Raw genomic sequence first — 14228 nt, forward strand, 5'->3', positions numbered from 1 at the left:
TCTTGCATGTGCTTCATGATAGCACTCAAGATCACCTGCTCCATGACTTTCCCTGGCACTGAGGTCAGACTGACAGGCCTGTAGTTTTCTGGGTCCTCCCTGCGACCCTTCTTGTAGATGGGCACAACATCAGCCTCCAGTCCAGTGGGACTTCCCCAGTCTTCCAGGACTGTTGGAAGAGGATGTCACCAGGCAGCCGGTCTATAATCTGTGGAGGATGCTTTCCTGAAATGTGCAATGGTTTGCACTTGGATGGACAGCAAAGATCCCTGTAAGCATCAGTGTAAGAGCAGGGTGATGTCTGCAGGGCCTTGAGAAACAACATTTGAATACACGGGGATGTGATTTGCAGCATGAGTTCTTTCCCACTATCCCACTAACGCTTCCAGAAAAGAATTCAAAGTAGTGTGAATGAAAGACAAAAGCAGGAGAAAAGATTTCTACTATCTTAACCTGTTGGGCCATACTGATGACGTCAGTGGGCCTGGAGGGAAAGCTGGAAAAGTGAACAGGCTGCTCACTAGTGCTGGTGAGAGCTTTGCAGGACAGAGCACCAAGAATCATGCTGCTTTGTGCATGTGTGAGCAGATCCAGTACATCTTCACTTGCCTTCACTGGTAGAATAACAGTTTCCCCTAAAACTGATAGGACTAGCAAGGACTTAGAGGATTCAAAGAAGTAAAACATGTTCCCCCATGCTCCCAGATTCCTACCTTCTACCTCATCTGCCCTTGGGCTAAGCATGACAGAGGAGCAGGTCCTGCCAAATGCTTGCATACACGGGATTGACTTTGGGAGAAAGTATTTTCTTTTGACTTAGGGAGGAGGTGTAGCTTCTTTCATTCTCCTAGGTTTGTCCCTCTGAACAGCCACATGAAAAGTTATTGCACAGCTTTGTACATTTGCATAATGGAAAACTTTCTTCATGACAAAAATAATCACCCTAACTAGTGCACAAATGGTTCTTTTCAGGCTTGCAGCTGTGGCTCAGAGACAGCTGGCAGAGCTCTCATCGCTGACTGGTGCACTGAATACCCTCCCTGCATACCCTGCTACTGCAAAGCCAGGTAAGTAACATACTAGTTGGGAAGCTACACGTGAGCACTTGCATTTGGAGTGTCATATTCCATTGGTTAAGCATCAATTTACATATATTTATATGGCACCACAAAATCCTTATGTTGCTTGGAGGGTTGCATAAGGATGAATCAGACGCTGAGTCTTCCTAGAGCTGTCAGATGTTGGGACGGTTCTGCTGCTGAGCCCAAACACATTCCAATCTAACAAATCGGCGTATCATGAAAGTTATTGTCCCATCACCTGATTAACAAAACCCCTACAGTTAAAAGAGAATTACTTCTCTCTCATCCTTTATATCCTGTGTTTTAATGAACCTCATCCTCTTGCACTTATATTCAATACCTTAATATACTGGAAAAATTAAAACTTACATTGTATAGGTAGCATGTTAAACAAAACATGGTGAAAACTGTGAAGGCTGGGGCTTTTTCTCCTTATAGAGACCATGGAGAGGAATTCAGCTGAATTACTTTGATATAGCTTTTCTATTTTGGGGCATGCTTTGATGTGCTCTGTTGACTAACATCAGGCAACAATGTGAAGGCCTCTTTATTTTTGTATTTTATTTTTTTTTAATTCTGCGAGTCAGGTCATGGTTTCCTGTTTCTGGGTTTTGCAAAGGATTTTGCTAGTTTTGTGCTAAGGAGCAACACAGACAAGGCACAGAGATCATAGAGAAAAAACAATATGAGCCATTCCTATATGAAACTGGTGAAGAACAAGCAGGAGTCAGCTAGACAAGGCTCCAGACGGATGGTGTGACTTCAGCTGTGCTCCCTTAGGTAACTTGCTGTGTGTCCAGAACACTTTCAGACTCAGCCAACATGCACTGGGTGGATATAAGCTGGTATAATAGCTGGTAGCAAAGACTTAGATCGAAACTCTGCTTGTCACTGGCAGTGTGCGTGAGACATACCTGCCAGCAGCCCAGGGCAGAAGGAAGCACATGGTTTCCCAGCATCCACTAGATGGCAAAGCAAGGTGCTGTATTCAGACTGCTAAAGATCTACCTTCACCTGTCTGCACTTCACACAGAGCTCAGGAATGGCAATGCCAGAGCAGCGGATGCTGTTACTGAGCTATCGAAGCTGCTCATCCCTCTGGGGTATCACACCACGGCTTCTCTGTCTCCTGCAGGCAGAGGATTTAAATATTAGTAACATTAATTTTCCTAGAAATTGGCATGGGGTATCAGTATTTGTTAGCATTCAGCTATCAATTCACAAATACTAAAACTGTTTCTCTTACGGCTTATGTAAAGCAGAGAGGAATAACTTGTAACAAAAGGTGGAGGAAAACACGTGGTTTATACAATCCATCTGAGTTGGAGGATGAATCTTGAAATAATCAAAGCTTCCGAAGTGAAGCTTGACTTCTGTTTAGAGTTCAAGGCAGTATTGAGTTATAGACTTGGGAAAGGGATCTGTAAAACAACCTAACTCTAAAACTTCTGAATTTTGTCTCCTCGATTTTTGTGTTAAGCCTTAGTCTTTTGTTGAGAAACTTTGGACCTTTATGTGCTCAAATACTATAGTGATGAATCTATAAAATGCATTCATCGACACCTAATAGTTTGAAGCAAGATTCACAGAACATATTTGTAATTGAAAATAGCCGGAAAGATTGTAATTCAGGTGGTCTTCTCTCTGCTTTGGATTTTAGTCTTGTTACTGTTATTCTTGTAATTTAAAAAGATAAAATCGCAACTCAGAAGCCTTTTAAAGTATCATTTTATCATATTCAAGTCATGGATTTCTTTGTGATAGTCACTGTGAATGATTTCCAACATGTTATTAATAGGACATGTGCTGACAAAGGTGAATTAACGATAGGAAGTAGTTCTAAACTAATTTCTAATATGGTAAAAGAAATAGCGAGAGCTATTGCAACATATGACCTACAAGAGAGGTTTTTGCTTAAAAAATATAATGTAGTTGTTACTAATCCCAATAGCATGGCTGAAGTGCTTTAGGGCAATTGAATATCCTTTTACCATTAAAGATTTTGTATTTTTGAACCAAGACAAATATTTAATGTGAAAGCTCTCTGAGTGCTTCACATAAGCTGATTCTATTAGGGTGTGGTTATACATCAGAGGTTTCTGTCTTAATAATTATAAAAATACTGGTTTCCACTCATTTGTGTGACTGAAGGGAAAAAGTGCTACTGGACTAAAGTCACAAAAGGTGTGAGAGCTATGATGATGCTCTTGGTCCACAGTTTAGTACCACGCTGCTTTACAGTCCTAGCTGGAGATGTGGTTTTTGCCACTGACGTAAGCTAACCCGGGGCTCACCCCAAGCTCTTCACACCCACGGCCTCCTTTGGGCTCCAGACCAGAGTCTCATCAGCTGGCAAGCCTGGGTGCTCTTTTTGGCTGGGTTATTCCTCAGGGAGGACCGAGAGCTGAGCCAAGGCCCCCAGCAGCCACGGAGCTGTGGCAGCTAACGCTGGGAAGCAGGCGTGAGCACCAGTGGGTGCAGGGAACAGGGGGAGAGGCGCTTCTGGAGATGGCAGCTTAGATTTTAGCTTAGTGCAGGACAGCTCTTCGCCTTTCACTCAGGCTGCCCCGTTGCCTGGCCGTGCAGCCTCTAGAGCCCCTGGAGGAAGAGGGGCTTCCCCAGAGCCAGGCTTTCCCGTGCAGCTGGGCTTTGGTGCGCTGGCTTTCCCTCAGGAGGAGCACCTCTCTGATGGGGGCAATCGTCTGGCTATCCTACCAGTATACTCAAATTTTCGTTGTGTGGACATCTTGCCAGAGATTTTCTCCTTCCCTCCACAGTTGCACAAATAACTTCCTTCTCCAGGCATGATCCAACAGTGCGCTGAATCCAGCTGAAACGACAGGGGGGAATTGAGACACAATGCAATAAAGCAACTGGAATTTGTTTGTCATAAACCCCAAGGGCATGTTCTCGTTAAAGCAACAAGTTGTATCCAGCAGTTATGTTCTTTCATGTTTGCATTACAGCCCCCTAAACTGCCAGAGATTAGAGTTTGCTGTCAGTGTTGTTTGTGGGTCTCTGCTCGGTTTGACAAGGAGGAAACTTTTCAGCCAGGGCTTGGAACAAAGAGTATTCCTTGTGGGTGGCATCCTAGCTTCATTCACTGACCAAAATGAGTCATGTTAAGAGGAGGACAAGAGGGTGAGGAGAGATTGTCTCTCACCTGACTGACAACAAACAGCAGAGATGATCTGTAGCATCAGGAAAAACCAGCAGTGAGAGATGTAGGAAACATCTTCCTGGGAGCCAACACCAGTTCCCACGGGGCCCTGACGTAGCTAGTTAGTTTAGTATTTCTATTGCGCCATCACACAAATACTTGACCAAGCCAATCTTTTTTATCGTATGAGAGAGATTTAGGACACAGTTCATGGTGGGCTGGGCTGTTTGCTGAGGGATTAAAAAGAATGAAAATTTCCAAGAAGCAACAAAGATCACAGCAGCCACCACGGTGATCTGAGTGCTACCAGCTTTTAAGCACTCAGCACCATTTCTGCATAATTATCTCTAGAGAGCAGGAATTACAAAAACTCCCCATCTTTTTCAAGTGTTCCATGACTAAACTAATGTAGGAAAAACCTGGTGTTCCAATTATCCCATATCCCATGGGCTTGAAAGTGATTATTCCTGTAGGTCCTGCATGAATTGAAGCGTCCAAAGCTAATCTCTAATACTGCATCTATGTTCACTCTCCTTTGGACACCCAAAGCTGAGCTGACACTGAGCATCAGGTGCCTCTGCGCATTGTGACTAAGCAATTACATCTGTTCTCGGCAGATACGTACTAACTCAGGATGCAAATGTAAAATGTTTTTTGTAAGTGCAATAAACTTGCAGCTCTGAGGGCAGTAAAATTCTCACTCGATCAATAGCCTTTATATGTGGCTAGACTAATTAATAGTATTTCTGAGTCAAACAAAACCATTGATAAAGGATTAGCAGAGACTGGTGCCAGGCTAGGCAGCATGTTTGCACCCACTGTGCTTTTAAAAATGCTGATGATGGTTTGGAAATCTTTGTCTTCTTAGATAGGGCTTCTTAACACTGTGAATTTCTAACCAGGCTTGGAAGAGAAAAGGGGTGTTTGCTTCTCTCCTACCCACTGAACTGCGCCATTCCCTCCATTGCCATTGGCTGGTGCAGAAATGCTTGTTTAAACTCCACCTTCCTCAAACTCAAGAGATTCCCTCATTTGTATTCTGGACAGGTGCGCTGTGCATGCCCCAAGAGTAGGTTTCCTCACAGTGAGCTGAGAACTGGCTCTGGCCAGTTCTGCAGGGAAAGAGCTGGTCTCCTCTCTTTGTCAGCTGAACCCCTTGATGGAAGAGTGAGATTAAGGGTGGCTTTCTAGAATCCTGCAGAAATCTACTTATAACTGGACTAAGTCAAGTAGTTAGAAATAGTATTTTTACCAAGTTTATAATGGTTATATATATATATATGTGATAAATATAATCACAAACTGGCAAAGACATTAAAGTTAATTCCAAAGAGATATGGATTGGGTCAAGTGCTTGATTGAGACTAGGGAGATACAATTCAAATTCCTGCAAACTTAGGCAAATTTCATTGTCTTCTCATGCTTTGCATTTAAAGAGGTAGTTAGATAGATATGTGAGTAATATATATTAAATTATACACGCATACATATTGAAAATATAATGCCTCTTCCTTAATACGAGTGTAGGACCCTGTATCAGGGACCTTCTACATGTGTTCACACATCAGCAGCACAGGAAGCTAAGAAGTCATCTGAGACCTCTGGACTCTCACAAGAACGTAAATACCAAACATAAGCCATTGCTTAACCAACATTTTTCACTTCTGAGGGGTGAAGCACCAACACCTTCTTTATTTATGTTGCAAGCAGACAGGTCCTTGTAACTATTGGTCTTATAGAAGAGAGAAAACATACCAGATATGAAAATTATTACAACAGTGGAAGCAAACACTTGCCCTTGTGAATTATTATGAACTATATTTAGAATTTAAATCCAAGCATAATTAAACAGTGCTAATGAGACAGAGGGACTTCTCTTCATTTGGCGTATAATTGGTATCACTGATTTCCTCATTCATTTTTAACTAGTTTTAAAGCCTTCTTGTTCCAGTAAGATTTGATGGTAAAAGTTACCCTGCAGAGAGAAAGTATCTGGTCTGGAGCTTAAATTCAGCTGGAAGCCTTTTAAGGGATGCAGCTTTCTTGATAGCATCAATAACTGACAGCAAAGACACCTGTGGATGTGTAGCCAACAGGCAAGCACGGCACTCTTTTTGCAGTGTAGCTTTGAAAAAACACCATTTCACACAGCATTACAAAGACCATAATGGGGAAGGAAATGTCACCCCTTACTTGCAGTGAGGCAAGCAAAACACAGTAAGAGTTTTAATAGTTGTGGGTATATAATCCGCGGCTATCAAACTGAGGTTTGAATTTATTCTCAAAATATTCTCCAGCTCATCCAGGAATGTGAAGCTTGCACAGAAACTCTTGGTGATGTTTTATGGTGGGAAGGTGGAAGAAGGAAATGATCTTGCCTAGTTTTAGTAGCTCTGAGTCTATAGCTGGAACAGCAGCCTCTATTACAGCTTTGTGCCATTTGCTGATTTTATTGCTGAGCGAAGGACAACAGCTAGGGCAGCAGCAGGAGGCTGGGCAGTTATTGTTTTTTTACCTAGTCAAAGCTAATAGAGAAGTGGGTGCAATAGGCAAAGTCTCATTTACCCAAGATCCATTTTGCTTTTCTGTTGTCTCTTTGGTTGGACTCGGACTCCTTTTTATTACGTTTTTCTGCCTTATATGGATACAAATTTTTGGAAGGCTTAGTCCACATCTGTTGCTTTGAACTGAAGCAGAATCAGGTCTTTCCTAAGAGGTGGCACAATCATGACTGACTGTACATTTCGGGGCTGTCACGCATGCCAGGGCGCTTCTGCTTACCTGCTGGCGAAGGTGCTCAGAAGAATCGCTCGCTTAAGAACTCACTGTGCTTCACATCCTAGTGGGAGTGCTTGCAGCCAGCTGGAATCTGTTCTCAGTGAATGCCTGTGGAATAAAGGTTCTCCAAACCCTTCTCCATCCAAAGTGACCACTGCTAACTAAATGCCCATCCACCCACCGAGCCAAACCAGTTCAAAGAGGAGCACTACGGTGTCTGCGAGCAGACTCTGCTGGATATGAGATGAATCCCACAAACCAGCAAATGTTTTTCATCTTGTTCCAGTGACTCAGCACAGGCTTATTCTTTAGGTTGCTGAACCCAAGACTTTGTTTTATCCTTTTCTGAAGGGGATTTGAACAATTCCTTGCTAAGATTGTTATACAGCTGAATCTGAGGCATAGGAATTATTACAAGTATTTGGTCTAAAATTCCTTTTGCTCAGTTTTACCAGACCACTGTGACGGTACAAGCTGCACTAAATACTTCTCCCTCTTTTTGGGGCTGCCTCTTTTGACCACTTTGGGCTCTGCTGCTGTTCCAGGAGGTGAGACTTACAGCTGCCCTTCCCCTTCACTGCTGCCTAGCTAAGCTATTCAGTCAGCCCGCTGGCTAATCATTCATGGTCAATAATACTGGTTTTAACTTACTAGGGGAATAGATAATTCTAGAAGTTGTTCTACACCCCAAAACCACCTTAATCTGCTTATGTATTTTGCAGAATGGCATGTCTGCTCATGCTCCTTTTTTCACACTAACAGTCCAAGTTTTCAAGCACTTCAAGCTGCCTTTGTTGTTGAACAGATGAGAAATACCACTGTTAATCAGAAGGACTGAGACCTGCAACAAGTACAGCTGTTCCACTTGTGCTAAATCGAGAGCCACAACCACTTTTCCCTTGAGCCCAGCAGAAAAGATGCCCTTTTTCAAAACCAAGATTTCTCTCTGAGTTGTGAAACACAGGTCCTTGCTGACTATGGCCATGAAAAATTCCATGGCTGTCAAAGTATTGGTGACTGAAGTCTTATCAAATTTGAAAAGTCTGTTGCTGCCTTCTGCTTCCTTAAAATAATTTTCAATTATATTCATTTTCAACCACCTTAGCTTAACTGCTGGGGAGTCCCACTGTCAGGATGAAACAGATGTTTTATTTCCTGGAAAAGGCGGGTGAAATAATAATCACCAACTCAGCCTCACTGGCTGCCATGTGGTTTGGAAAGACACCATATGCCCAGCACTCGGAGACTGCTGCAGACAGGAGGTTGGGGGTATTATTTATTATTTGCCTAATCAATTTAAATACTGTCTTTCCTTCAGAAAGCACATTGCTAGTCTTTATAAGAAGATAGTACAGGACTAATTAAAGACCCTCCTCTAATGAAGCACATCTGCTGTTTAAACAGCCAATATCCCCCTTGCATGGCACATGGGGCTTGAAGCAAAGACCTTGCACTTGAAACTGCGCTGTGCCCATGAGTTGTTCTCAGCATCATAATCAGTCACAGAGGTTGTTCACATTCAGTCCTGTGTGTGGTAACAACAGCTTTCTATTACTCTTACTCCTTTTGAAGAGTTCTCCTTGAAGAGAGCACGGTGCCTCTCATCCAGTGGGCAACAGGTATGAGTGCAAGCAAGCTGCTTGTTGCTAACCTGCCTCTTGAAAACCACTGCTGTGCCTTCACAGTGACAGGATGTGGTACCTCAGGCACTCTCTCCCACTGACTGACTCATGATCTTCTCTCAGGCCAGCCTACGTCTTCCGCTGAAGCTGCAGAGCTCCGCAGTGGAGCACAGGCTATGGTGGAGACCAAGGTATTCTGAGCCCACCAGGTAGTGGATGTGGGTGCCGACTTCCACTCCTTTTCTTGGAAGGTCCAAGAAGAGGTAGCTCAAAAAGCACAGGCACTCCCTGTGGTGAAACAGCAGATGAGGAATCCTAGGCAAGAGGTGACAGTAGGACCCCTCTGCTCTGTGGAACAGCCAAGCAGAGTGCCAAATGCAGTGATTAGTAAGGAGAAAGCCATCTGGCTTCTGTCCTTTCACAGCTTTCTTTCAGCATGTCTCTTTCTACACACCACAAGAAGTTACCCTGTGTTTTTGGCAATACTTTCTAGACTTTCTGAGTGAAACTACAAGGCCCCATCTAGAAATAACATGGGGACTAAAGCAAAGAGACAAAAAAGGGGAAGAAGATGATATAGTGGACAAGAACCTGAGGTGCCTTCAGGCATTATCCTGAAATATTACCTCTGCAGCATGGGCTCTGGCAGCAGGCACTGACGCAGCAAGTCCAGTAGAGAAGCCACTGGTAATGTATTTATTGCAAGATGGTGTCGAGCTGTCGGAGGCAGAAGTTTGGAGGCTGACAGGTAAGCTTTGTAAGGATAGGATTCAAGGCTGAAGTGCATACTTCTACAAGATGGTTAAAGGCTCTGGGACAGACTCTCCTTATATGGAACTCCAGCAATGTGAATCTGCCAGGTAAGGACACATGAGTGTGCCATGCCTCTGTAGGAATGATGCATGGCAGTTTCCACGGAGCATTTGAAAAATATTTGGTTCAGTTCCTCAAAGCTCTTGATATTTCACCCCAAATTCCTCAAAGTCTCCCTACTCCTTTATGATGTGTACTTTTAGGCTAAAAATAATCAGAAGCACAGTGCAATCCAGAAGAATGTTATTTTTACTACTTTTTTTGTAGTTAGGAATGAAAACAGTCAAGAAGTGGGTTAGGAACAGTAAGTTCCTTTTCATTATTAAACAGTGCCTAGAGAGCAAGCACGGGTTTGTTTGCTTTTTGTTGCCATCTCTCTAAATAGGTGTTACCAGCAAGATGAGTAAGAAATCTGCTTCAAATAAAAATGTAACCTTGAAACAAAAGGTAATTTAAATTCAGCCATTCCAGTGCCCAGCATGTTACTTGGCAATACACAGACTTCCAGTTGGTTTCTATTTTCTTAGCAGTTGCAGTTGGTCTCTAACAGGATTTTACTCAAGTACTGTCTATGTGTACAAAACCATCTCCTACTGTCAGACTTCCAAGCCTTAGTAAAGTAGTGTCACTGCTTGGGACCACCATTGCTCCATTCCCTGTTTCACGTGAACACAAACTCATTGGAAGGCACAAACAGTGTTGTGAGATAGCTTGTCATATTTTTTCATACAGTTCTATCTTTTAGCAACCTGACTGATGCCCAGTAAGTTTTAATACTGAGCTGCTGTTTATAAAAAAATTTACTTTTGTTTCCAACAGATAATATTTCTTGCTTAAGTTATGCTCTTTCACTGAGCTAGCTTCAGTTCCCAGGTTCTTTCTTTAAATTGTTTAAACACAACCTGATAGTACATGCCAATCCTGCTCCAAGCTGCACAACAAGTGGTTGGAAATGCAGGATGAGAGGTTTGAAATCTTCAGCTTGTTTTAAAAGATGGCTGTTTTGAAGACTCCAAGGACAGAATTTCAAGGAAAATCAGTTTGAAGGATAAAGGCGAGATGGTAGCAAGATGGTCACTACTAAGTCTTAGCTACTAAACCGTTCGTATGCACGCTCGCTCTCTCTCTCTCTCTGTCCAGTGCAAAGAAATGGAAGCTATTTTTCTTCTACCAGGTGACAGTGTAGTGGTGCTGGTTGAAGATCTGTTTTTTGTGACTATTGTTCATTTAGGAGCAAGAACACTGAAATGAGCTATTTGTTCATGAAAGCTGCCAGCAGAGGATATTGGCTGATAAATTGCAAGGGCTGGGAAGAGATATCTTCAGGGAGCAGGATCTGGGCAGTACTATAATGTCCTTTCTGCACAAGGTCCAGAAAATGTGACCTTCAGTGACCCCCATTACATCCAGCACCCCTTGTCAAATAGAGAGCTCATAGCTCTGCATTGCTTTTGCTAATATTATAATCTTCCATTGCAGGATTTTCTTATGTAAGTAGCAATCCTATGTTGACCACAGGCTTTGCATCTTCAGCTCATCATTCATGTTTTCTTTTTTTAGCTTCTGTTGGAGTTTCATAGCTCGCCTAAGCTGCAAGGGCCACGAACAAAGGATGTGAACATGCCATCACTTGCTGGCAGAGCAAACAGCTCTGGTAGAGGAGGACTGTTATTAAAATGGATTGTTTGTTGGCAGAAGAGGCTTTCACTGTTGCCACGGGTTGCCCAAGGTGAGCCTGACCTCTGTGGTCTCTGAAGCACTTTCTTGTGGGTGAGCTGAGTGATAATTCTGGAATGCAGCTTTTAAGGTGGATTAACTGGACCTAGCACAAGAAAAGAAACAGTTCAGAGAGTAAAAATACTATGTTGTACAACTAAGGATGAAATGTATCTTTTGATCCCATAGGATAAAAGTTTCAAGGCTGAGAACGTGATTATTTGATAGGGGCTGTAATCAGCTTGTCAGGACAGAGTAATAATGTTTGCAGCTTCCTCTCAGGACAAAACCCTGCCTTTTCCAGGTGCAAGGAGGGGCAGGAGTGTGGCTATAGACAGAGATGAGACTGCACTTTCCCACTGCGAGCAAGTAAGGTAACAAAATCATTGAACCCACCTAAATCTTCTCAACCAGACCAAGTCTCCACATGCCAGGTCTGCGGCTTTTGAACTCTCAGTCTTGATGTGCTTTTGTATGCCAAGTATGTCATAGCATAAACCCAGCACTTTGGTACTAACTTGCAACTGAAATAGTGTGCAAAGGCTGTTCCTAAGAAACACCAGTCATTCACCCAAGTGAAATTCTGATTTGCTAGCTTCACCCTGGCAACATAATGTATTCACAAGGCATAAGGATAAACATGAATTGAGGCTTCTGGAAAAGGATGTATTTGTTCCTTGCTCAGTTTACAAGCTCTCTAGCCACCATCTGCTAATCTCTTAGGTATTCTGTAAAATGGCACATTACTGTGCTTTACTTCTTTCACCAGGTCTGCAGGGCAGAGCTACTGGAGGTTCACCTGAGCTAAATGAAGTTTTCTGTTTGATTAAGGTGCTGGGTTGTTTGGTTTTGGGATTGGTTGGTTGGTTGGTTTTTTTTTGAGATTTATTCTCGCACCTTAAGTATTTCACTTTAAAACTGTGCTGCAGCATGTGTTGGCCCCATTACACCACAGCTAAAAAAGGAAAGTTTCTACCGTGTGTGTTATAGGCAAATCAGTTTGAAGGTGTTTTTTTTTTTTATTTTTTTTCCCTTTCTGAGCTGAAGTTACTGCTGGAAAGTGCAACATGGTGCAAGTCAGTGTGTGCTTGGCTGTGCGAATGTGCGTTAAGATGTTGGCACCACCATGAAGAACATACAGAGCAGGACTACGAAGTATGAGTTAGTTACGACCTACAAATGAAGACACACTTTTGCAGCCAGATTCTTGCCTACCATTACAGGATTCAATCCTGAAATGAGACAGTTCTAGGTGTTGAAGTCCAAGCAATGAACCAAAGAATCTGAGCTCGGTGCCAGTGGAGCCTCCACTGTAAGGAGAGACTGTGAACACGTGTATTTGGCTAGTGCAGGCAAAGCCTGTCTGTGATTGAGGAAGACAGGGCGCCACGGTCAGACATCACTGATGCTTATCCTGCCTCCTTCAACTGAATTCCATAATCAGCACTTACATCACTGAGAGGCTGGCAATACTACCCAGGCCTCTGCTTCAGCATTATGGTATCTCAAATGAGTCCCTGCCTGTAAGGATCTGCTTTCTTCCAAACAAACTTTCACCCTGCCCCGTGGTTACCTTGGCTTAAGTCAGCGAACTGCCAGCAAAATTCCAGAATTGAGAAACAGCTTAAGCTCAGCCCATTTCTGCTTCTGAATCAGTTGGTTTTAGTTATCTGTGATTCCTCAAAGTGCTCTCATTCAGCATCCAGCTGGCATCCATTTGCTTGCAGTTGCTGCTGAGGGTGGGGGTGGGACCAACCACCCTCATCGCTTCATAAGCCTGTGCATTCGGCAAAAAGAAACTATTGCACGCCATCTCCTGGCCCTGCCCAGCTGCTTCCAGGGAACAAATGGCACTCCATTTGCAATAGGGAGTTTTAACTTTGGACAGGATTGATGGAAAAGATGGCTGGCAGGAGCAGCCCCCTCTCTGACCCCACCAAAGCTTCCACACGTTCACTGTTAACACTTTGTCCACGTTCCTGCTTTGACCGGCAGAGCCTCAAGCCGCAAAATGCTGCTCTTCAGCGTGTGTTCATGGTGTCTCAAGCAGAGCCCTAGCGACAGCCCAGCACTCACAACACACACACACGTACCGCTGAGCAGCACTGCTCCCAGAGCAGCCCTTGGTGGAGCAGGAAAACACCTTCTCCATTTTACAGTACGTCACACATGTTAATCATTCTTAATCAGATGCAAGGCACATCTCCCTTCTTGTCTGCTGTAAATACTTGTTAAGGAACTCCATTGTCAATGTTTTAAACAAAGCTAATATGCCCACTTGTAACTGTTCGTTAACAGCTGAATACAGGAACTCATGGAAAAATGGTTTTACTGGCTATCACTCCTCTGGTGTATCTTAAGTCCTTATTCCTCCTTACTCTCTTTTTTTGGGGGGGTGGAGATCCAAATCCCTTGCCAGAAGCGATTAAGGTTCTGTTTCATTAAATCGAGTTGAGAGAATTCTTAAACAGGGGCAGAGTGCACTATTACAACTTCAAGGTCCTTGCTTCTGTTGGTAAGTTTTTGACTTCTCCGTGTTTATGACTGGGAGATTGTAGCCTACATGCAGCACCATTGAATTATCTTCAAATTTGAAGTCATTATCTTTAGCAGAATTGCCCATGATTACACCTAAACATTGCCTTACTTCCACTGCTCTCATACCTAGCAAAAGGCTAGATCCATAAGTTAGCAACAAGGGACTGTAAGAAGTGTGTGACTCCAAACTAGGCATTTTATTTTGTCTGCTACCAGAGATAACTGCCCACCACCTACAAAAGTTTGCAGCTTCAGCATCACAGAATCACTAGGTTGGAAAAGACCCCCAGGATCATTGAGTCCAACCATTCCTATCAAACACGAAACCATGACCCTTAGCACCTCGTCCACCTGTGCCTTGAACACCTCCAGGGAAGGTGAATCAACCACCTCCCTGGGCAGCCTCTGCCAGTGCCCAATGACCCTTTCTGTGAAAAAGTTTTTCCTAATGTCCAGCCTAAATCTCCCCTGGCGGAGCTTGAGGCCATTCCCTCTTGTCCTGTCCCCTGTCACTTGGGA

The sequence above is a fragment of the Phaenicophaeus curvirostris genome, chromosome 7 (genome assembly GCF_032191515.1).
Source record: "Phaenicophaeus curvirostris isolate KB17595 chromosome 7, BPBGC_Pcur_1.0, whole genome shotgun sequence".
Classification (NCBI taxonomy): domain Eukaryota; kingdom Metazoa; phylum Chordata; class Aves; order Cuculiformes; family Cuculidae; genus Phaenicophaeus; species Phaenicophaeus curvirostris.